The following is a 26,203-nucleotide window of genomic DNA, read 5'->3' as shown; positions in this document are numbered from 1 at the left end:
TGACAAAAGCATGTAAATCCATACACTTTATATCATGGCTATAATTGAGTTAAGTCTGAGCACAGTAACTCCACTTTTGACTTTCTGCTAACAGTTTCTCATTTCCCTTATAGTCTTTACGAGAGCTATCCAGTGGGCCAACCACTTTGCTGGCCCAAGTTACAACCTTGGAGGCCCAACATCTGCATTTCTTACTGAGATGAGACTCCCATCGAATGGATCAGAAAGTTGTACCGCAGTAAAGGTCTATAGGTGACAACCGCCTACCATGTAGCAAGTTTGAGACAGGATGGAATCAGGCCCAGCTGTGATCATGGCAGAAGAGCTTTGCTTTCTCATGTTGTATTTACTGTCTATATAAACTGCATGAACTTCTGCAAGGCTTGAACTGGGGGAAAAAGTGTCTGTATTCTCCCAAGCTCCACCCACTAGACAAGCCACAGTGACATGCCACTCACAGCCCATTGCACAGATATTCAAAATAGGATCACGCAGGCTCTGCTGGGCTCCTCCCTTGCTCGGTTCAGAATCACCCTTGGGCAGGCTGGATTAAGGCACAGCAGGCACAACTAGCATGTACCTAGGGCCCCAGCTCTCAGAGCATTTAAAGAGAGTTATGTTTCTAGTCCTCATGCTTACAGCCGCCGTTAGCCAGGAAGACAGCCATCTGGCTCCACACCCACCATCAGCACAGACTTGTCCCTGACTGCCTGGAAGGCTGGGTAAAGGGCTGGTTGGCAGGGGGCTTGCTGGGCTCTGAAATATTTACTCCCCCTTGGTGGATCTCAAATGTATCCAACCTCTGCTCCTCCCGTCTGACATGGTGGCTCCATGGCTCAGAAAGGGGCAGGTGTGTGTGTGAATGGTGCTCCTCTCCCAAACACCAATCAATGAAATGAGACTCCACTCAGAGTACACTGTGCAGATCTGTGATCCTCCTCCTCCTCCTCCCAACAGCAGTGAAATAGCTAACAATGGGGACATTTAAAATACCATCACTGCGCATCTGAGTTGCTAGCCCACTGAGGCGAATGGGGCAGCCCACACCTCCCAGAGCTCCTGTTTCAGGCTCTCTGCAAATACAGGCAGGAATCAATGTCTCGGTTGAACTGTGCTCATGTTTTCAATGTAGGTGAAGAAGAGCTCTCTGTGGCTCAAAAGCTTGTCTCTCTCACTAACAGAACTTGGTCCCATAAATAGGGTGACCATATTTCTGAAAGTAAAAATGGGACGGCCCAGGGTTCACCCAAGCCACCCTGCCCCACCTCACCCCTATGCGCAGGGCTCGCCAGAGCTGCCCTCCCCGTACTGCCTGTGGCTGGGGCTGGGGCTGACCTGCTGAGCCCTGTACTGCCTGCGGCTGGGGCTGGGGCTGAGGCTGACCTGCTGAGCCCCGTACTGCCTGCGGCTGGGGCTGGGGCTGAGGCTGACCTGCTGAGCCCCGTACTGCCTGCGGCTGGGGCTGACCTGCTGAGCCCCGTACTGCCTGCGGCTGGGGCTGGGGCTGAGCTGCTGAGCCCCGTACTGCCTGCAGCTGGGGCTGGGGCTGACCACCCGAGCTCTGCACCGGCCGGGGGGCAGTCAGCTCTGAAGGCAGTGCTGCCCTCCAGCAGCAAATTTCTCTGCTCGCCTGATGGGGGGGCAGCGCTGCCTTCAGCTGACCCCGGGCAGCAGCCGCTGCTCTCCACTCTACCCTGCAGCTGTGACAAATGCCCAGTTTTGGCAAAAGTGTAGGGACAGCCAGGACAGAGCTGAAAAAGGGGTCTGTCACAGGCAAAACGGGACATAGGATCACCCTATGCATAAAAGATATTACCTCACCCACCTTGTCTCTCCCAAGTTTTCAAGGCTGTCTCCAAAACTATTAGGGCTGGAGACTCAGGCCATGGCTACACTACAGAGCTTACAGCTGTGCCACTGTAGCATTACTATGCAGATGCTCTAAGCCAGAGGTGGGCAAACTACGGCCCGCGGGCCACATAAAGCCCACGGGACCCTCCTGCCCAGCTCCTGGCCCGGAAGGCTCGCCCTCGGCCCCTCCCCTGCAGCCTCAGCTCACTGCGCAATGCTCTGGGCAGCGTGGCTGGCTCTGGGCAGCGTGGCTGGCTCTGGCCAGCGTGGCTGGCTCTGGCCAGGCAGCGTGGCTGCCTGTCCTAGTGCTCTGGGTGGCGAGGCTGTACTACCGCCAGCCACCAGTGCTCCATGCAGCACGGTAAAGGGTCAGGGAGCAGGGGGGGTTGGATAGCGGGCAGGGGAGTTCAGGGGGGTGGATGGGGTCGGGGCAGTCAGAGGGTGGGGAACAGGGGGGTTGAATGGGGGCAGGGGTCCCGGGGGGGGTTGGATGGGGTGGCGGGGAGCAGTCAGGGGCAGGGGGTCCAGAGACAGTCAGGGGCCAGGGAGGGGTTGATGGGGCCAGGATCCCAGGGGGCCAACAGGGAACAGGGGGGGTTGGATGGGGCAGGAGTCCCGGGGGGGGCATCAGGGGGCGAGAATCATAGAATCATAGAATATCAGGGTTGGAAGGGACCCCAGAAGGTCATCTAGTCCAACCCCCTGCTCAAAGCAGGACCAATTCCCAGTTAAATCATCCCAGCCAGGGCTTTGTCAAGCCTGACCTTAAAAACCTCTAAGGAAGGAGATTCTACCACCTCCCTAGGTAACGCATTCCAGTGTTTCACCACCCTCTTAGTGAAAAAGTTTTTCCTAATATCCAATCTAAACCTCCCCCACTGCAACTTGAAACAGGGGGGTCAGATAGGGGGCGGGGACTGGGCCATGCCTGGCTGTTTGGGGAGGCACAGCCTCCCCTAACCAGCCCTCCACACAGTTTCAGAAACCCGATGTGGCCCTCAGGCCAAAAAGTTTGCCCGCCCCTGCTCTAAGCCAATGGGAGAGAGCTCTCCCATCGATGTAATTATTCCAGCCCCCACAAGCAGTGGTTTCCATGTCATCAGGAGAAGCTCTTCCGCCGGCATAGCACTGTCCACACCGATGCTTACGTTGCTGTAACTTATGTCACCCACGGGGGTGGCTTATTCACACCCCTGAGTGACATAAGTTATACCCATGTAAGCTGTAGTGTGTACAGAGCCTTAGCTTTCACTTAAAAACCTGCTATCTGCTATGCTTCACCAGCACCTTGTAAAACAGGCCTCTCCCCCCTTATCAGACAAAATTAACAATTCCCGAGAAGTAATTTGCATGCCTTTAGCTGAAAATGTTTCTGCTGAGTATCTATAAATGTTGTGATTCAGAAACTGTTGATTCTCTGCCAGGAAGAAATCTCTTACATTTGAGATTGCCCAGCGACCAGTTTCACTAGTCTTACTCCACCAAGCAACAAGTTGCTTACAAATAGTGGGGCCAGATCCATGCCTGGGGTCACTCACTCTACAGTGACACCAGGTGTGAGGTTAGCTCCAAGATGGTTTATACACACGTCACTGAAAATCAGAATCATCTTCTGACATTCAGAAACAGCTAATTAGTGACAGGCTGTTTGTCAAGAATAGACAATAGATGAACAACAATCCCCGTCTGCTTCGGACTCCAATGGTACCGCGATCATCACAATACACAGCCAAGACCAAAATCCTCTACTTTTTCTTTGCAATTAAGTTACTTTGTCACAATTGACTTGGTGTTAGAAAAAATTGTCTGGTTTGTGTTGTATGGTTGATACAATGGTGACCCTGTAATACTATCTGGTTTTGTCATTGACAAATAAATAGTTGCACGAGCATCTGTACTGTGATTGCTTATGCTCCCCTGTACTTGCAATAGGTAATACCTGTAAGCACACGTGCTGACTTTCCAAAGTGCTGGAGGGTGCTCGACCCCTGGCTCTGCCCCAGACCTCGCTTCAACTCCACTCCTTCCCCCAAGGCCCCACCCCAGCCCTTTCCTCCCCCACTCCACCCCACCCTGCCTCTTCCTGCCCCCGCTCCATCCCCATCCCACCTCTTCCCGCCCAGTTCCACCCCCTCCCCCCAACGCGTTGCATCCTCACTCCTCTCCCCTCCCCAAGCTTCCTGCATGCCATGAAACAGCTGATCAAGGTGGGCTGGAGGCATGGGGAGGCGCTGATTGGTGGGGCCCGCTGGCAGGCAGGAGGTGCTGAGGGGGTGAGAGGGAGAGCACACACCATTTTTTCCCTATGAGTGCTCCAGCCCCAGAGCACCCTTGGAGTTGGAGCCTACGTCTATAAGACTGTCAACAATGAGGTAAAATCATTTAGTTCTTCAAGGCAACTGACTGGTTTTTAAGGGTGATGGGACAGGTGGCATAAGGCCATGGCATAGCCTGGTCACGGGTGAAAGGGGTTTCTCTCTTTTGCTGCATAGGTACTCGGGGCAAGTTGTTGCCTGGAAAATGGGGTAGAATGCCTTTAGGAAGGCTGGGCTCCACATCCAGGGGTCATCAGGCTGGCTTGAGCTCAAGCAGGGGCACTTTTCACTGATCTACTGGGTGACCCCAACTAAGTCACTGCCCCTCTCTGTGCCTCAGTTTATCTGTCTTTAAAATGGGGTTAATGATACTGACCTCCTTTGTAAAACATTTTGAGATCAACTTGTTCTGAAAAGCTAAGCATTGTTATAATACTATATAATTTCCAATTCTTTTTCTGTTTCCATGAACTTGTTATGTTTTCTCCTTACAAACATTATCCCAGAGGAAAAGACTCTGGTCAGCTGTGACTGTGTGTTTTATGTGGAGTCATTAAAACAGCTTATGGGTGACCACTGTAAATCTAGCTGGAAACTGTGTAACTGTGCACAGATCAGGATTTACTATTTTACAGGTCAACCTTGCTACCTCTGGCATAGGTGTGCAATGGAAATATTGTATGGAAGATGGCGGGCCATGGAGGGATACAGACATGCTATGCCCCGTGACACATGCATGCCACAGAGTATTCCTTGTTGTGATCCCCTTTATGGCACCATGGAGAAGGGTTGGTGGTAAACAAGAGCTTTGGCCAGTGAATCCATGAGCTGCACAGAGCCAACAGCCAAAACACCTGGGTAGCGGGGCTTGTAGAGCACCACAGCCAGCTACTATAGCCCAGAGTCTGGACTAACAGCTCTAAAGTGACTGCCTAATTCACACCCAGCATACTGGGTGGAGGAGCTTTCAGACACACCAGCCCTTCCACCTAGCTTCTCTGTGTGGGCTTTGCAGCTGGATGAGAGTTTGGGTAGTGCATATCTGTTCTTCCTGCATGTAGGTTATTTGCACAAGCTGCGTTGATATGCAGTACGTACATTTTTCTATTAAATTTATATTAAAAATGTAGAGAAGCTTCATTTTGCTCAATCAAATTAAAGCTGGGCCTGAACCACAGAACTGAGATCTGGAACTGAACTTTCAGAGGAGTTTGGAGCCAGGATTCTGGGTTGGTCCAATGGGTACTAAAAATTCAAAACATAAGTTACTGTGCACCATCCAGTCAGGCACATTATAAGGACAGAACCATCACAAAAACAAAATAAAACAAAACCGTAACTGAAGTCCTTTAGCAGTATGCTGTCAAAAGCTCCTATGCTTTCCATTAGACTATAGGGAAAACCTATGAAACCACAATGGTTTGGCAAGGACAGATCCGGTTAGACTGAGAACAGTGCAATTCCCTAACTTGATTATAAACCAGTCACTTGAACAATAAGTGAATTCATCTCATGACTAAAGTAAAGGTATCAGCTCTGCTCTGACACAGCTAAGAAGATACCATATACCTGTGCTCAATTTACAAGTTTACAAGTTATACGGCATCCCTGGCTTTGATAATGAAAGAGCAACTTGCTTTTCAACTGTGTAGCCTTTTCATATCTGTTGTGACTCCTTTCCATATTCTGAAGAGATGTTTATTACGCGGAACAAGTCTGTAAACAACAATTAAAAAATAATCACTGATTAGGAAAATGTTTGGCTTGAGCAGCATCTGGCAAGCCTTTGCTGATGAACGTTAGGTTGCTGGGGTCTGCAGATGTGCAGGCATTTGAGGTTGGGGGCTCTTTAAATACTAATTTCACAGGACTTGTATCCTTACCAACTTCAACCTTTTAATGGTTTACTTTTGTGATTACTACCTAGAACTAACTGCTAACAACATTACATCTCTCCATACACATCTGGGGAAATGTCCCCAGCAAATTCAAATAGCAGCTAACAACCTTCAGATACAAGTTCATCTAAGCCATAATCACAGTAAGCCCTCTTATATTGTATTACAACAGGAAATCCAGTCATCCCTTTAGAACTCTCTCTCTTCTGCTGATGACACTCCATGTTCCATACAGCCCCATCAATAGCTTTCCAGGACAGATGGTGACACAGAGCCCTTCCAGCTAAAATAATAGCATTAAATTACTCGAAACAGGGAACCCAGAGAAGCAGATGCACCATGATTAGCAAGAATGCCAGTTACTTAAAGGCTTCTATGAAAATAAATCGCTTGGCACGGCAGCACAAACATGGGACACAGCACATGACCTCACAATAACCATTATGGAATGAGTAATTTCAATGAATGTCATTTAAATATTGGGCTAACCTAACCCTGTTTATCATGAGCCCTTCACAACACAAAATAAAGGTCTGTAAACAAAGAGTTCCACTCAAAGACGGGCTTTCAGATTTTCTGTCCCCTCCCCATATGAAAAAGTACGCCTCCCTACTAATTAACTGCCTGGGGTCCATTCTTGCAAACACTTATTTAGGCAAGTGGTCTCACTGGAGTTAACCAAGTCAGGGCTAGTTGGATCAAGCTCTTATGTTTTTCTCGCATGCTGCAATTCAGCAGAATTATGGTAATTATTGGCATTAGAAACCAATAGCGTGAAGAGCCTTAGACTACCTGGAACTGAATGTTTACTGTGGCTTCTTGAATAATAATGGAGGATAAGCAGGACAGGTGCATTACATCTTTTTTGTATCAGTGGGGGAATCAATCAGAAGCAAACCTTTTGGCAGGTACGCTTTTTCTTTTCTGTGCCTTTTTCCTTTGCACTGCCTCTCCACTTTAGTTGGCATGGTCACTCTGACTCATGCAGACTGGAAAAGGAAGCACTGAAATCGGGGTTCTATTCCCAGCTCTGCCACTGACTTTCTGTGGAACCTTGAGCAAGTCACTGAACCTCACAATACATCCATTTCTCCAAATTGTAAGCATACCACACCCTGGCCTGAAGCTGGGGTAAGAGGGATCCAGGTTATTGCCATCTGATAGGTAACATTCTCCCCTTCCAGCTTGCTTACAAAAGGGAGGGTGAGACAACCGTTAACGGTTCCTGACATCTCTAGTACTGAGTGACCATTTCTCTAGTACAGGATGGATTATTGCAGGTGTGAGGTTGGGTGGCAGATTCCCCACATGACAGAAGATGTTGAAGGTCTCCATTAGGAAAGGCTCCAGGTTCTCTCTACTTTCTTCTACCATCCAGTAAGGGAAGAGGTCAGAGTCAAAAGTGATGGAAGCATTGGTGGCACTCAGTCATGATTTCTACTTGAATTTATGAAGAGGCAGAGTTCTTGGGAGGATGGTGCACAGTTTTCCAGTCCCGATCTCAGTGGTGGCCTATGAGGCTCTCTCGGATATGAGCAATCTCCTTGGTGAAAGAAGATGCTAATTTCTCTTAACCCAGAACCTGGCATCTCTGGCCGAGTTGAGAGGCTCTCGGCTTACAAAGTAACTTATGATCCTACAAGTTCTGCAGGCCAGAACTTTGCAGTCCTGCAGAAGCTATCTTTGGACAAGTTACTACAACCACTGGTTCTATGGGAACAGCTGCCTCCCACCATGTGTCAAAGAGCAGCCATGTCACAGTTTGTCAGTACAGATGAACGCAGGCTGTTAAATCACAAAATTCAAAGTTAAAGATGACACATTACCCTTTAATTTCCCCCTCCTTGACTTACTAGAGCCCAGAGTTTGCAGTGTTACCTGAAAATTTCCAGGATTATCAGTTTCCCTGGATTCTTCCCCGGCTGCAGGGGGGTGAGTGATTGTAAAAGGGTATGGAAACTGTTGGGGTGCCATTTGTAGGTTTTTGGTCCAGTTTATATGATTTTCTTTTAATATTCTGTACATCTGTTCACAGCTTGAGGGCACAGTTTTAGTAAGTTTAACTAAAGTGTTATGAAGTACATAGATATTGTCTTTGTCCAACTGCATGAAGATGCAAACTCTGACATTTTTTAAAATGGTGGCCATAGAAACATTGAGAAGTGAATTTTCCATGTTTGTCTCATTTAACAGGATTAAGAGTTAGTGTATTTAAATTAAAGGCTGTATCATGTCCTATAAAACGGAATGATAATATAGCTTTTACGTACAGTTTTTTATTTTCAAAACTGTTTAAACATTAACTAATCCACAACCCAACTATGAGGTCATTATCATCACATGGGGAAACTGAGACACAGAGAAGTTAAGTGATTTGTCCAAGACCAAAGAGAGAGTCAATGTCAGAGCCAGGATTAGAGCTCAGAACTTCCTGAATATCAGAGTATCAGAGGGGTAGCCGTGTTAGTCTGGATCTGTAAAAGCAGCAGAGTCCTGTGGCACCTTATAGACTAACAGACGTATTGGAACATAAGCTTTCATGGGTGAATACCCACTTCGTCGAATGCACCAAGTGAGTATTCACCTACGAAAGTTTATGCTCCAATACGTCTTAGTCTATAAGGTGCCACAGGAATCTTTCCGCTTTTACTGAATATCAGAGTAATCCAAAAATCTTGAAAGTTAGCTACTAAATGGATAGATTCTCATTGCAGCAATGTATATAGGCAGCAGACAGATATAACAACCCTATTATTGTAAGAGTCCAAGACTAAGAACATATGGGAAAGCTACAAATACGGACAATTAAAGCACAGGTTTCAGAGTAACAGCCGTGTTAGTCTGTATTCCAAAAAAAAAAAAAGGGGGTGGGGTGGGGGGGGTGAGAAAACCTGTATTTGTGCTGGAAATGGCCCACCTTGATTTTCATACACATTGTGAGGAGAGTGGTCACTTTGGATAAGCTATTACCAGCAGGAGAGTGAGTTTGTGTGTGTGGTTTTTGGAGGGGGGTGGGGGGGTGAGAAAACCTGGATTTGTGCTGGAAATGGCCCACCTTGATTTTCATACACATTGTGAGGAGAGTGGTCACTTTGGATAAGCTATTACCAGCAGGAGAGTGAGTTTGTGTGTGTGGTTTTTGGAGGGGGGTGGGGGGGTGAGAAAACCTGGATTTGTGCTGGAAATGGCCCACCTTGATTATCATACACATTTTAAAGAGAGTGGTCACTTTGGATGGGCTATTACCAGCAGGAGAGTGAGTTTGGGGGGGGGGGGGGCGGAGGGTGAGAAAACCTGGATTTGTGCTGGAAATGGCCCAACTTGATGATCACTTTAGATAAGCTATTACCAGCAGGAGAGTGGGGTGGGAGGAGGTATTGTTTTATGGTCTCTGTGCATATAATGTCTTCTGCAGTTTCCACAGTATGCATCCAATGAAGTGAGTTGTAGCTCACGAAAGCTCATGCTCAAATAAATTGGTTAGTCTCTAAGGTGCCACAAGTACTCCTTTTCTTTTTAATTAAAGCACAATGCACCTGCCCAAATTATTTTCTAGTTGTAGACATGTTCTGAAGGTGAGGGCTGCCTTTTTGGTTGACTCTGTGAAATCAAATAATCAGAGCATTATGAATCATGGGGGGAGACTTGATTAGGGTGCCCTATACTTAATGGTACAGATTCTATGTCTGTCACTGCTGTACTAACCAGCAGGCCAGTCTTGTTCACAACCTGATTCTGCAGTCCAGAGCTGGGGAGGTGGGTAATGACGTACAAGCAGGAGAAGAAGATAGTGATGTGTCTTCACTGCAGTTGCTCAAAAAACAGGCACTTCTCCTCACTCTTTGAAGGCAAATAAGGCCAAAGGCTCTCATGTCTTCGAAAGCGATTTATTCTGCTGATGAATTTCAGGATGGGTCTCTAGCCTCTGCTCCCAGAAGTTCAGAGAGTTTGTTTAAAATCCTACCTGGATAGTCACAGGGATTGCTCTCCTGGATCAGTGGAACAGAATGAACGCCCTCCCCTCACAGTCCACGAAGCACCTCTCTCCACAGAATACACCCTACCCAGAGCAGGTAGCAAGGATGTATTGAGGACCAGCAGAGATTAGGTAGCTTGGATTGTTAGCCAGAAATGTATATCAGCTGCTGATCTTCCCTAGGATGGAGGCTGGAAGGCCACAGAGCCTGCAGAAGTAGCTCATGTCCAAATTACCATTATTTTGCTTGCTGCCCTTAATGATTGTGAAAGACCCCCCCCAGCCTAAGGATACTAGACACAGGAATCCTCCTGGGGTTTTTCTGCTCCTTTTTAAGGCCTAATAAATGCAGCCCAAATCCCAAGCAGTGGGGAAGTTTTGCAGGCAAACAATACTGAGTGTCCAGCGTCTGTAAGGCAAGGAAAAGCAGGCCTACTACAGCATACTTACTCCAAAAGGGCACCAATAGAGAACAAATCCTGCCTACTAACTGGTAATTTCACCCCCAACAAGTGCCGTTCAGCATAGGTACTTTCCGGCCTCATTATCTAGTTCTGCACCATCGAATATAACAAGTATTCAACATAATCACAATCCTAATCACACTGAATCTTTTCTTCTTTCCTTATCCCTCTTCTTTCCTTAACACTCAAAATGCTTGACTCTCAGAGATGGGGTTAGATATGAGACAGTCAGATCTCAGCCATTTTCAGTTCTTGTGATCGCTGCATAGCAGCCTAGATCTGGAGGTAGAAATAACCATGCAACTCCGTTGTCATTACATGACATAGCTTTGGTGTGTAACTAGGGGTGCCAGTGGCATAAAGGAATAGGAACCCTGTAAAATGAGGCTGTATAACACCCTCTCATTTGCATCTCGACAATACAACACGTAATAGCACCGCATGGGGAGATTTGGAAAAATCCTAACCTCCTCAGTAAAATTTTTTGAACTAGAGGCCCCTTCTTTAGAGGCTGGTCTATAACCTCCTTCTTATTCAGACCAAAATGATTTAGCTGGTTATCAGTGTAAAATGTGTTGTGCTTTCAGAGCACATCCAAACCCAGGATCTCAAAGCACCTCAGATAAGGTATTAAGCATCACAACATTTGTATCAGGTAGACACATTAATTAGCCCCATTTTACAGATGGGGAATTGAGGCACAGCAGGGTGAAGTGACTTGCTCATGATCACACAGGAAGTCTGTGGCAGGCCTGAAATAGAACCCGTATCTCCCAATGCCCAGAAGAACTTTACCAGCAGAACTTGCTTGTTCTTCATTCCTTCAGAGTGAATTTAAATGGACAGTGTGCAGAACTCGCTTGTTATACCAATTCCAGTCTTCTAGGATCATGAAGATCTCGGTCTGCAGCATCGACTTTAACATGGCTTGTTATCTATCAAAAAGACTTCCACGAAGATCTATTTTAGGTCATTCAATTTACATAACTAATTTGCTTAATGGAAGCTTCCAGCAGTACGTTGTGCATGCAGATGACTTGGCAATCTACACTCCGTAGATGTATACATGATATTATTGTGTTTGCCATTTATATTTCAAAGTGAATCATGAGAGAGATTGATGATAGGATGATCCTAAACAAATCAATCCTATTCATCATGCTTTGCTTTCAGGGTAAAAATGTACCACATTTTGACTCTAAAAGCTGTAGATCCATAGAACAGTTTACAGTGAAACTGCCAATGAAGGAACAGATTTCTTAATGTTTGGCTTCATTTGAGGGTTGTTGTTTTTTTTGTTTGTTTTTGTTTGTTTTTTTAAGTATAATTTGCTACTTCTAGCAAAGCTATTGTGCGGCAGAGAACAGTAAGAAAAGTGTAAGCTGCATATTAATAATAGGAGTCCAAGACATTGTTCTAGCTTTTTAAAATAGATTATAAAGTTTTAACTTGTTTACCATTGATTATGGTTTACAGATGTAACCCTCAATCACATCTAAATAAATTAGACATTTATAACAGGCTGACATTGTTTTGTTTTACAATGAAGTTTCTTCATGCATGACTGTGACATTTACACAGGCTTGCTTTTCTTCGCCGAGATGGGGGCGACATCGCTTCGCTGTGGTCCCGCGCCCGCAATGCCACGCGCCGCCTGGGGAAACGCATCGGCTGCCGCTGGGAGTGGTGTGAGGAGCGCCAGGAGCTGGGTGTCCTGGTGCCACAGATCGGGTCCGAGGGCAACACCATCGTCACCCCGAGCGCCAGGGGCCTGCTGGAAAGGACCCTGAAGGCAGCCACCCACTCGCTGTACGTAGAAGCCCTGAAGCGCAAGCCGGACCAGGGAAAAGCCTTCGAACTGACCAGCAAGTGGGACGCCAGCAACCACTTCCTCGCCGGGGGCGGCTTCACCCGCTTCGCCGACTGGCGGTTCATCCACCGCGCCCGGCTCAACTGCGTCCCGCTCAACGGAGCCGTCCGCCACGGGAACTGAGACAAGCGTTGCAGGAAGTGCGGCTACTCCAACGAGACCCTGCCCCACGTCCTGTGCAGCTGCAAGCCCCACTCCAGAGCCTGGCAGCTGCGCCACAACGCCATCCAGAACCGCCTGGTGAAAGCCATCTCACCTAGCCTGGGGGAGGTCGCCGTGAACTGCGCCATCTCCGGTACCGACAGCCCGCTACGACCCGACGTGTCGTCACCAACGAAACCCAGAAAAAGATCATCCTCGTCGACATTACGGTCCCTTTCGAGAACAGGACCCCGGCCTTCCGAGAAGCTCGAGCTCGGAAACTGGAAAAATACGCCCCTCTGGCCGACACCCTGAGAGCGAAGGGCTACGAGGTGCAGCTGGACGCCCTGATTGTCGGAGCCCTGGGCGCTTGGGACCCCTGCAACGAGCGTGTGCTGCGGACCTGCGGGATCGGTAGACGCTACGCACGACTCATGCGGCGCCTCATGGTCTCGGACACCATCCGATGGTCCAGGGACATCTATATCGAGCACATCACCGGCCACCGACAGTACCAGGAGGAGTGAGCCGGTACGACACTGTGCACACACTGTGGGAAAGAGACTGAGAGGCCTTCCCCATCGGACCGTATGAACTGGAACCGTAAACCCGCTGAACATTAAACCCCACCATATGAGGGTAGACCCATCCCCACCCCCGTATTCACTCACTATACCCAGCATACCGAACGTAGCTGTTGTGTGGATAACTTACCCCATATCTCGATGTCTGTACTCTGACCGGTTAAACTTTTCCCCCAGTCGGGGAATTTGCAGATTATTATGTGATCCTTGCTCCACCAGCTCCTAAATCGCATTTTGCACCCCTCGATAATCTGTACCTTATCCCCTGACGACCAGAAACTCCTATGCTTGAACTCTGTACCGTTCCTTATTTCAACATTATCTCAAATAAAATTATTAAATCTGTTCTTATCAGTTTAATATCTGATACGTCCTCTATCTGAGGACTATATATTAAATGGATTTTTGAAACAGGGAGATGGAATAGGAGCTTGCTCCGTGTAACGTACAATGCAAAGATTGACAGTATTATACTTGATAAAACCAAGTGTCCAAAATAATGAAGACACAGTCTATTCTCTGAGAACAATAACCAAGCGGTTTCTGTAACTCCATAAGGTTTGTCTCCAGTTCGGTGACCGGAAGTTTTGATCCTTTGCTTCACTTTTATTGAAGAGTGCATCACAGCAACTGCTGGGATTTTTTAAAATTCTGTGTGAATTTAATGCTGGTGGAAGGTGCCAGAGCGACAGCCCTGGAGAATGAAGGCATCTATTTACCCACAGAACAAGAACAGCACAGGGAGCACTGGGGCAAACTTCCCCAGACTGACTTGCCAACACACTCAATCCTAACCCTAGTAAGGCAAAGTAGGAACTTATACTGCATGATGAATTCTATTCCTGATTTTTTGTTGTTTTGATTAGGCTAGCAGGAAGGATGCTAATTGGACTCCAATGTGGAGTAGTGTGTGTGATATGAGCACCTGTCCATTGGGAACTGCACTGAGATCAAACGCATCCTTCAGAGTCCACTGAACAACAAGATGGTAGCAACCATCAGTCACTAGTGGCTTAGACAGCTCTGAAATATCCTATCACCAATCAGACACTGATTCCTTCCTGTTTACAAATGCTGTCTCAGGCGGTGTGGGGGGGTGGGGATGGGGGGAGGAGAAGGATGAAGGATTTTTGGCCAATTCATCCAGAAGCTACAGGGAAAATATCCCGGTGGCCAGCCAAAAGGACAGAAAACATTCCTCGATGCCACTGTAACCTGTGTGCCCTGGGACCCCCCATGGAATCAAGCACAACTCCCACAGTAACTTCACACCAATTTGATTATTACCAGTTGAATGTCCTTAGTCAATGGTGAATTCAGTGTTCCAAACACTTTGCACAGTATTCCTCCTCTTCCCATCACTATCTGCCATGATAAGCGTAAGCCAACTGCCCTCCATCCATTCACTGTCTCTTCCAGACATGGAGCACTGTGCTTATGGTGGAGGTTGCTTGCGCAAAGAAGGGAACATTTTTCCAAAGGTTGCTGCTGGATTTCACAGTGTCTCACAATCTCTTCCAATGTCACGATCACATGTAGTACAATCTCCCTGGAATCCAGAATGGTCTTTTCCTGAGCCTTGGCAGTATTGCCAATCCCGAGCATGAGTCAGGCCCCCAACAAAGCACTATTTAAAATAATAGCAATAAAAAATTTAGGGTTATTTTTGTTTGCCTTTTGGTTACTGAGGTTTTAGTGTGCACTCAGCCCACATTTTCAAACTTTTCTCCACAACCATAAAGGCTAGAAACCAACTATTTATTTATAAATGAAATCTGAAATTCTCACATATTTTCATGATTCCAGGAGCTGGGGCTATAAGAAAAACACCAAATATTGCAAGACTCATGATAAAGTCACAACAATTCCCTTAAACTAATTAAACTTTATGATGAGGTCAACTTTTCACAACACTGAATAAGAGACCCGCCTTTCCAGACCTTAAATAATCCTTGTTTCCCCCATCTGCACCTTCTCCAAAGGCAGAATGAATGTCAGGGTACGAGGCATGGTCTAGTGGACAGACCACTGGACTGAAATAATAGGTTCTATCCCTGGCTCCATCGTCCGTTTGAATGTCAGGGTACGAGGCATGGTCTAGTGGACAGACCACTGGACTGAAATAATAGGTTCTATCCCTGGCTCCATCGTCCGTTTGCTGTATGACTTTGGGGAAGTCATTTCACTTCCCTGGGTGACTGTTTCTCCTCCCACCCTTTGTTTATTTAGACTGTAAGCTCATTGGTGCAAGGACTGTGTTCCCCACCCTGCTTGTATAGTGCCTAGCACAGTGGGGCCCCAATTTCAGTAGGGGCCACCCGATGCTACTGCATTCCAAAGAATAATCAGTGCTCAGACCAGCACATAGTGCTCCAAATGGGCTTTGAAAGAACCTTGTAAACAATGACCATTACCTTCCCTGACTTACAATTAATTCCCTGATAGATTGTGCCCTAGAATGCATCAGTCTTTTCCTCCCCTCTTGTGTTGCCAAGCACTGAGTCCCTAAATCTCAGAATATCACTCACTTATAATCTTAGTCCCTTTTCCACCTACGTGTCTTAAATAGTATCTATTTTGTACCATAATTTTGTTTGGTCAGAGAGTGATAACAGTCCAAGTGAAAAACCAGAGGGAATACAAGAAATTGCAGTCCACAAGAGACCAAATTTTAGTCTTACTGAACCTGACAATGTCCTTTTCACAATCATTTTTTTTTAAAGAAACAAAAAATAAATGCCTCCGCCCAAGCAAAACAATAGCCAAGCAGGGCCAAGATTCCTTCTTGATTACTGAGGTCCTTTGAGTTCAATTTCAAGCATTTATGCATTCAAGCATTCTTCCCTCCAGTGCTAGTAGAACTCCGAACCGTCTGATGCCAGGGTCTTTTCCACAACTCCTCCAACAGGCGAGTGCAGTAATCAAAGGAGACAGTTAAATACAGTTTATTATAACTGTTTGCACCCTGCTACTTACCACAACACTGTGTGTGGCCACTGATGAAACACAGAAGGGATGTACAACCCTATCTATGGTTTTACACAACTGGGGTTGCCCAAACTCTGCAATACCAAGGGATGCACTGGAAAATTGCCAAGGGGAGCAATGGCCATGCTTACGTTGCGTCCCAAAAAGGATTGATGTTTGAAATCAAATACAAGCCAGCCGCACATTAGCTGGTCCTTGCATCATCTGTGATTGTGGAATAAAAACTGTCTAAGTTCACTAAGGATGAACCCAACCTGATCAGGTTGGTCCCGACACTGCAGTGAGAGACAGAGTGTGTGGGTGAGCGGCCGTTAAGGCTCTTCGGCTGCACTGTGTTGTACTCCTAGCTTACAGACATAATCACAGTCATCGCCTTCTCTCCCATCATTTTTATTGTTTTGTAGCATTGTTCTCTATTACAGATGGGCAACACACATAACTACTGATCCTGCATGCTGATCTAGCTAAAGGACGCATTGTGGTTTGAAATGAAGTCTCCTCTCTCTCTCCTCTCTTTATAGCTTAAAAATTGCCTCTTCTCTCTTCCTTGATGAGTGTTCAATATCCTTTTACAGCTGCTCCCTGAAAAGCTGGGTCAAGTAATAGGTAGCACAGCCACTCAGCCTAACTCATGCATCTGGGCCTATTGCGACCACGCCATTTACAAAGACTAGCATCCAGGCGCCACAAATAAATGGAATGATGACAGACACAAGGGTCTGGGCATAGTTGCTGGGAGCCATAATTAAATGGAAACAGAAGCCCACTGATACAGTAATTGGAAAAATACCTGAAGGTCTTGCAACTAATGCAGTGTTTATTTTTAATACACTTTTCCAGGGTAAGATTTGTCGTTTCCTGACAACACATACTGCGATAATATGCGCACCCATGGGTGTATCATTTTTATCCTCAGCTGTCTCCTGCTGTGGTATGAGTCAGCCCTGTGTTTTGTTAACTATTCCTTTTTGATCATTTGATCTGACATCTAATTCATTATGAGCAATCTGCTTTCACCACCAGCACCTTCTGTCTGCTGGATACAGATACCTATTAGTCCAGGTATCATTCACAGCTGGCAGTTACCTAATGTCTGCTGGTTCCCCCAAAATCATGTAATTAAATAGGAGAACAAAATATAATTTTGCCCTAAAAATATACTTGGGCAGAGGGTAGGGGAATTATTTATATAAAACAATATTAAACTGGGTTTTTAAAACAAGGCATCCAGTATTCCAATGGTTCACAAAATGGGGGTTGGGACCCCACAAGGGGTCACGAGGTTATTACATGGGGGGTCATGAGCTATAAGCTTCCACCCCAAGCTCTGCTTTGCCTCCAGCATTTATAATGGTGTTAAATAAATTTTCAAAAAGTGTTTTTAATTTATAAGGGGGGTCCCACTCAGAGGCTTGCTATGTGAAAGAGGTCACCAGTACAAAAGTTTGAGAACCACTATTCCATCAAGGATCTGGAGTACCCAATTAAAATGTAAGCAAACTAATTAGACTAATATTGGAGGGAAAAAATCACCTCCAGAGTCAAAAGGGGAAGGAGTGGGGGAGATGCTAATAATTCCACTCTTATCTCAGCCAAGGAGATAAACTTCTTCTGCGTTAGCGAGAAACCCACCTCTCAGTGAAGAGGAACCTTTCTGGAAGTAACTGAAATCAAAACCAAAACTGCAATTTTATCAGCACATAATGTGCTCTTTTGACTAGTTTAAAAAAACACAACATGAAGACCAAATTGCAATCCATATGAATAAGAAAGTTACATATACTGCTGTAAATGCATTAAAATTGATTGAATGCTGTGGTACATAATAATGACTAAATGTTTATTTATTGATGGGCTTCTCTATGGCACTCATCATCCTGGCATTCAATTACCTCTCAAACATTAGCAGATGTAGCCTCAACACAGAACGGGAATTACAATGGAGAATGTAAAAAGAAAAGGAGGACTTGTGGCACCTTAGAGACTAACCAATTTATTAGAGCATAAGCTTTCGTGAGCTACAGCTCACTTCTTCAGATGCATATCGTGGAAACTGCAGCAGGCTTTATATATACACAGAGAATATGAAACAATACCTATTCCCACCCCACTGTCCTGCTGGTAATAGCTTATCTAAAGTGATTTCCAGCACAAATCCAGGTTTTCTCACCCTCCACCCCCCCACACAAATTCACTCTCCTGCTGGTGATAGCCCATCCAAAGTGATAACTCTTTACACAATGTGCATGACAATTAAGCTGGGCTATTTCCTGCATAAATCCAGGTTCTCACATCCCCCCCACCCCCATACACACACAAACTCACTCTCCTGCTGGTAATAGCTCATCCAAACTGACCACTCTTCAAGTTAAAATCCAAGTTAAACCAGAACATCTGGGGGGGGGGGGGGTAGGAAAAAACAAGAGGAAACAGGCTACCTTGCATAATGACTTAGCCACTCCAAGTCTCTATTTAAGCCTAAATTAATAGTATCCAATTTGCAAATGAATTCCAATTCAGCAGTTTCTCGCTGGAGTCTGGATTTGAAGTTTTTTTGTTTTAAGATAGCGACCTTCATGTCTGTGATTGCGTGACCAGAGAGATTGAAGTGTTCTCCGACTGGTTTATGAATGTTATAATTCTTGACATCTGATTTGTGTCCATTTATTCTTTTACGTAGAGACTGTCCAGTTTGACCAATGTACATGGCAGAGGGGCATTGCTGGCACATGATGGCATATATCACATTGGTGGATGTGCAGGTGAACGAGCCTCTGATAGTGTGGCTGATGTTATTAGGCCCTGTGATGGTGTCCCCTGAATAGATATGTGGGCACAGTTGGCAACGGGCTTTGTTGCAAGGATAAGTTCCTGGGTTAGTGGTTCTGTTGTGTGGTATGTGGTTGTTGGTGAGTATTTGCTTCAGGTTGCGGGGCTGTCTGTAGGCAAGGACTGGCCTGTCTCCCAAGATTTGTGAGAGTGTTGGGTCATCCTTTAGGATAGGTTGTAGATCCTTAATAATGCGTTGGAGGGGTTTTAGTTGGGGGCTGAAGGTGACGGCTAGTGGCGTTCTGTTATTTTCTTTGTTAGGCCTGTCCTGTAGTAGGTAACTTCTGGGAACTCTTCTGGCTCTATCAATCTGTTTCTTTACTTCTGCAGGTGGGTATTGTAGTTGTAAGAAAGCTTGACAGAGATCTTGTAGGTGTTTGTCTCTGTCTGAGGGGTTGGAGCAAATGCGGTTGTATCGCAGAGCTTGGCTGTAGACGATGGATCGTGTGGTGTGGTCAGGGTGAAAGCTGGAGGCATGCAGGTAGGAATAGCGGTCAGTAGGTTTCCGGTATAGGGTGGTGTTTATGTGACCATTGTTTATTAGCACTGTAGTGTCCAGGAAGTGGATCTCTTGTGTGGACTGGACCAGGCTGAGGTTGGTGGTGGGATGGAAATTGTTGAAATCATGGTGGAATTCCTCAAGGGCTTCTTTTCCATGGGTCCAGATGATGAAGATGTCATCAATATAGCGCAAGTAGAGTAGGGGCTTTAGGGGACGAGAGCTGAGGAAGCGTTGTTCTAAATCAGCCATAAAAATGTTGGCATACTGTGGGGCCATGCGGGTACCCATAGCAGTGCCGCTGATCTGAAGGTATACATTGTCCCCAAATGTGAAGTAGTTATGGGTAAGGACAAAGTCACAAAGTTCAGCCACCAGGTTAGCCGTGACATTATCGGGGATAGTGTTCTTGACGGCTTGTAGTCCATCTTTGTGTGGAATGTTGGTGTAGAGGGCTTCTACATCCATAGTGGCCAGGATGGTGTTATCAGGAAGATCACCGATGGATTGTAGTTTCCTCAGGAAGTCAGTGGTGTCTCGAAGGTAGCTGGGAGTGCTGGTAGCGTAGGGCCTGAGGAGGGAGTCTACATAGCCAGACAATCCTGCTGTCAGGGTGCCAATGCCTGAGATGATGGGGCGCCCAGGATTTCCAGGTTTATGGATCTTGGGTAGTAGATAGAATATCCCAGGTCGGGGTTCCAGGGGTGTGTCTGTGCGGATTTGATCTTGTACTTTTTCAGGAAGTTTCTTGAGCAAATGCTGTAGTTGCTTTTGGTAACTCTCAGTGGGATCAGAGGGTAATGGCTTGTAGAAACTCGTGTTGGAGAGCTGCCGAGCAGCCTCTTGTTCATATTCCGACCTATTCATGACGACAACAGCACCTCCTTTGTCAGCCTTTTTGATTATGATGTCAGAGTTGTTTCTGAGGCTGTGGATGGCATTGCGTTCCGCATGGCTGAGGTTATGGGGCAAGTGATGCTGCTTTTCCACAATTTCAGCCCGTGCACGTCGGCGGAAGCACTCTATGTAGAAGTCCAGTCTGCTGTTTCGACCTTCAGGAGGAGTCCACCTAGAATCCCTCTTTCTGTAGTGTTGGTTGGGAGACCTCTGTGGATTAGTATGCTGTTCAGAGGTATTTTGGAAATATTCCTTGAGTCGGAGACGTCGAAAATAGGATTCTAGGTCACCACAGAACTGTATCATGTTCGTGGGGGTGGAGGGGCAGAAGGAGAGGCCCCGAGATAGAACAGCTCCTTCTGCTGGGCTGAGAGTATAGTTGGATAGGTTAACAATATTGCTAGGTGGGTTGAGGGAACCATTGCTGTGGCCCCTTGTAGCATGTAGTAGTTTAGAAAGTTTAGTGTCCTTTTTCTTTTGTAGAGAAGCAAAGTGTGCGTTGTAAATGGCTTGTCTAGTTTTAGTAAAATCCAGCCACGAGGAAGTTTGTGTGGAAGGTTGGTTTTTTATGAGAGTATCCATTTTTGAGAGCTCATTCTTAATCTTTCCCTGTTTGCTGTAGAGGATGTTGATCAGGTGATTCCGCAGTTTCTTTGAGTTTCTTCTCTGATCAACATCCTCTACAGCAAACAGGGAAAGATTAAGAATGAGCTCTCAAAAATGGATACTCTCATAAAAAACCAACCTTCCACACAAACTTCCTCGTGGCTGGATTTTACTAAAACTAGACAAGCCATTTACAACGCACACTTTGCTTCTCTACAAAAGAAAAAGGACACTAAACTTTCTAAACTACTACATGCTACAAGGGGCCACAGCAATGGTTCCCTCAACCCACCTAGCAATATTGTTAACCTATCCAACTATACTCTCAGCCCAGCAGAAGGAGCTGTTCTATCTCGGGGCCTCTCCTTCTGCCCCTCCACCCCCACGAACATGATACAGTTCTGTGGTGACCTAGAATCCTATTTTCGACGTCTCCGACTCAAGGAATATTTCCAAAATACCTCTGAACAGCATACTAATCCACAGAGGTCTCCCAACCAACACTACAGAAAGAGGGATTCTAGGTGGACTCCTCCTGAAGGTCGAAACAGCAGACTGGACTTCTACATAGAGTGCTTCCGCCGACGTGCACGGGCTGAAATTGTGGAAAAGCAGCATCACTTGCCCCATAACCTCAGCCATGCGGAACGCAATGCCATCCACAGCCTCAGAAACAACTCTGACATCATAATCAAAAAGGCTGACAAAGGAGGTGCTGTTGTCGTCATGAATAGGTCGGAATATGAACAAGAGGCTGCTCGGCAGCTCTCCAACACGAGTTTCTACAAGCCATTACCCTCTGATCCCACTGAGAGTTACCAAAAGCAACTACAGCATTTGCTCAAGAAACTTCCTGAAAAAGTACAAGATCAAATCCGCACAGACACACCCCTGGAACCCCGACCTGGGATATTCTATCTACTACCCAAGATCCATAAACCTGGAAATCCTGGGCGCCCCATCATCTCAGGCATTGGCACCCTGACAGCAGGATTGTCTGGCTATGTAGACTCCCTCCTCAGGCCCTACGCTACCAGCACTCCCAGCTACCTTCGAGACACCACTGACTTCCTGAGGAAACTACAATCCATCGGTGATCTTCCTGATAACACCATCCTGGCCACTATGGATGTAGAAGCCCTCTACACCAACATTCCACACAAAGATGGACTACAAGCCGTCAAGAACACTATCCCCGATAATGTCACGGCTAACCTGGTGGCTGAACTTTGTGACTTTGTCCTTACCCATAACTACTTCACATTTGGGGACAATGTATACCTTCAGATCAGCGGCACTGCTATGGGTACCCGCATGGCCCCACAGTATGCCAACATTTTTATGGCTGATTTAGAACAACGCTTCCTCAGCTCTCGTCCCCTAAAGCCCCTACTCTACTTGCGCTATATTGATGACATCTTCATCATCTGGACCCATGGAAAAGAAGCCCTTGAGGAATTCCACCATGATTTCAACAATTTCCATCCCACCACCAACCTCAGCCTGGTCCAGTCCACACAAGAGATCCACTTCCTGGACACTACAGTGCTAATAAACAATGGTCACATAAACACCACCCTATACCGGAAACCTACTGACCGCTATTCCTACCTGCATGCCTCCAGCTTTCACCCTGACCACACCACACGATCCATCGTCTACAGCCAAGCTCTGCGATACAACCGCATTTGCTCCAACCCCTCAGACAGAGACAAACACCTACAAGATCTCTGTCAAGCTTTCTTACAACTACAATACCCACCTGCAGAAGTAAAGAAACAGATTGATAGAGCCAGAAGAGTTCCCAGAAGTTACCTACTACAGGACAGGCCTAACAAAGAAAATAACAGAACGCCACTAGCCGTCACCTTCAGCCCCCAACTAAAACCCCTCCAACGCATTATTAAGGATCTACAACCTATCCTAAAGGATGACCCAACACTCTCACAAATCTTGGGAGACAGGCCAGTCCTTGCCTACAGACAGCCCCGCAACCTGAAGCAAATACTCACCAACAACCACATACCACACAACAGAACCACTAACCCAGGAACTTATCCTTGCAACAAAGCCCGTTGCCAACTGTGCCCACATATCTATTCAGGGGACACCATCACAGGGCCTAATAACATCAGCCACACTATCAGAGGCTCGTTCACCTGCACATCCACCAATGTGATATATGCCATCATGTGCCAGCAATGCCCCTCTGCCATGTACATTGGTCAAACTGGACAGTCTCTACGTAAAAGAATAAATGGACACAAATCAGATGTCAAGAATTATAACATTCATAAACCAGTCGGAGAACACTTCAATCTCTCTGGTCACGCAATCACAGACATGAAGGTCGCTATCTTAAAACAAAAAAACTTCAAATCCAGACTCCAGCGAGAAACTGCTGAATTGGAATTCATTTGCAAATTGGATACTATTAATTTAGGCTTAAATAGAGACTTGGAGTGGCTAAGTCATTATGCAAGGTAGCCTGTTTCCTCTTGTTTTTTCCTACCCCCCCCCCCCCCAGATGTTCTGGTTTAACTTGGATTTTAACTTGAAGAGTGGTCAGTTTGGATGAGCTATTACCAGCAGGAGAGTGAGTTTGTGTGTGTATGGGGGTGGGGGGGATGTGAGAACCTGGATTTATGCAGGAAATAGCCCAGCTTAATTGTCATGCACATTGTGTAAAGAGTTATCACTTTGGATGGGCTATCACCAGCAGGAGAGTGAATTTGTGTGGGGGGGTGGAGGGTGAGAAAACCTGGATTTGTGCTGGAAATCACTTTAGATAAGCTATTACCAGCAGGACAGTGGGGTGGGAATAGGTATTGTTTCATATTCTCTGTGTATATATAAAGCCTGCTGCAGTTTCCACGATATGCATCTGAAGAAGTGAGCTGTAGCTCACGAAAGCTTATGCTCTAATAAATTGGTTAGTCTCTAAGGTGCCACAAGTCCTCCTTTTCTTTTTGCGAATACAGACTAACACGGCTGTTACTCTGAAACCTGTCAAAATGGAGAATGTGTGGCACAGAAAATTCAAGAGATTTGAATACAGGGAGTCTGTGGCTAAACTGGGATTAGAACCCAGATTTTCCAAGTCCCAGTCCAGTGTTTTTACCACAAGGCCACCCTTTCTCCTCAGTACTGCCATGAGCTTATACAGGACCTTCACCAAATGACTGCAAGATATTTTACAAACATTAAGCTGCAAGCATTCTGGTGAAGTAAGCAAGTCTAATTATTCCTATTTTGTAGGTGGGTAAGCAGAGGCTTAATGGATTTACCCAAGGTCACTTGACAAGTCATTACTAAAGCTGGGATAGAGCACAGGAGGAGAGTGTCTCCCCATTACACCCTCCCCCCTTAGACAAAAAAAAACCGAACTCAGGGAGGTTTATCAGTATTTGTGAGCCTGCTCTATTAGTTGTACATTGATATTGTGCTCTGCACTGTACAAGACACACACACAAAAACAATTCATGCACTGTGCGGCTTATGCTCATTAAAAGTAACGTAGTTGGAGGTCAAGTCACAATTAAAAACCTGTGTTTTGTTATTTCTCCAAATACAGAGACCGCCATGAATTACTGTGCACTTATAACTAGAGATCCCTACATTATAATTATTTATAGTAGCTCACGGAAGCTACTAGATCGCATGCCCTGATTCTCATGGGTGACTTTAATTTTCCTGATATCTGCTGGGAGAGCAATACAGCGGTGCATAGACAATCCAGGAAGTTTTTGGAAAGCGTAGGGGACAATTTCCTGGCGCAAGTGCTAGAGGAGCCAACTAGGGGGGGCGCTTTTCTTGACCTGCTGCTCACAAACCGGGTAGAATTAGTGGGGGAAGCAAAAGTGGATGGGAATCTGGGAGGCAGTGACCATGAGTTGGTTGAGTTCAGGATCCTGACGCAGGGAAGAAAGGTAAGCAGCAGGATACGGACCATGGACTTCAGGAAAGCAGACTTCGACTCCCTCAGGGAATGGATGGCCAGGATCCCCTGGGGGACTAACTTGAAGGGGAAAGGAGTCCAGGAGAGCTGGCTGTATTTCAAGGAATCCCTGTGAGGTTACAGGGACAAACCATCCCGATGAGTCGAAAGAATAGTAAATATGGCAGGCGACCAGCTTGGCTTAATGGTGAAATCCTAGCGGATCTTAAACATAAAAAAGAAGCTTACAAGAAGTGGAAGGTTGGACATATGACCAGGGAAGAGTATAAAAATATTGCTCGGGCATGTAGGAATGTTATCAGGAGGGCCAAATCGCACCTGGAGCTGCAGCTAGCCAGAGATGTCAAGAGTAACAAGAAGGGTTTCTTCAGGTATGTTGGCAACAAGAAGAAAGCCAAGGAATGTGTGGGCCCCTTACTGAATGAGGGAGGCAACCTAGTGACAGAGGATGTGGAAAAAGCTAATGTACTCAATGCTTTTTTTGCCTCTGTTTTCACTAACAAGGTCAGCTCCCAGACTGCTGCGCTGGGCATCACAAAATGCGGAAGAGATGGCCAGCCCTCTGTGGAGATAGAGGCAGTTAGGGACTATTTAGAAAAGCTGGACGTGCACAAGTCCATGGGGCCGGACGAGTTGCATCCGAGAGTGCTGAAGGAATTGGCGGCTGTGATTGCAGAGCCACTGGCCATTATCTTTGAAAACTCGTGGCGAACCGGGGAAGTCCCGGATGACTGGAAAAAGGCTAATGTAGTGCCAATCTTTAAAAAAGGAAAGAAGGAAGATCCTGGGAACTACAGGCCAGTCAGCCTCACCTCAGTCCCTGGAAAAATCATGGAGTAGGTCCTCAAAGAATCAATCCTGAAGCACTTGCATGAGAGGAAAGTGATCAGGAACAGCCAGCATGGATTCACCAAGGGAAGGTCATGCCTGACTAATCTAATCGCCTTTTACGATGAGATTACTGGTTCTGTGGATGAAGGGAAAGCAGTGGATGTATTGTTTCTTGACTTTAGCAAAGCTTTTGACACGGTCTCCCATAGTATTCTTGTCAGCAAGTTAAGGAAGTATGGGCTGGATGAATGCACTATAAGGTGGGTAGAAAGCTGGCTAGATTGTCGGGCTCAACGGGTAGTGATCAATGGCTCCATGTCTAGTTGGCAGCCGGTATCAAGTGGAGTGCCCCAAGGGTCGGTCCTGGGGCCGGTTTTATTCAATATCTTCATAAATGATCTGGAGGATGGTGTGGATTGCACTCTCAGCAAATTTGCAGATGATACTAAACTGGGAGGAGTGGTAGATACGCTGGAGGGGAGGGATAGGATACAGA

At 46.3% G+C, this 26,203-nt stretch overlaps 1 protein-coding gene and 1 pseudogene across 8 annotated transcripts in view; one reads left to right on the top strand and one right to left on the bottom strand.

Moving 5' to 3' along the window:
• The window catches only part of PITPNM2 (phosphatidylinositol transfer protein membrane associated 2), a 232,456-nt gene that overhangs the window by 76,928 nt on the left and 129,325 nt on the right, over positions 1–26,203 (bottom strand). The window lies entirely within an intron of this gene.
• On the top strand, positions 13,403–13,561 carry LOC140899012 (U2 spliceosomal RNA; annotated as a pseudogene).

Source organism: Lepidochelys kempii, chromosome 15, assembly GCF_965140265.1.
Source record: "Lepidochelys kempii isolate rLepKem1 chromosome 15, rLepKem1.hap2, whole genome shotgun sequence".
Taxonomy (NCBI): Eukaryota; Metazoa; Chordata; order Testudines; family Cheloniidae; genus Lepidochelys; species Lepidochelys kempii.
This window is presented reverse-complemented; position numbering and strand designations above follow the sequence as displayed.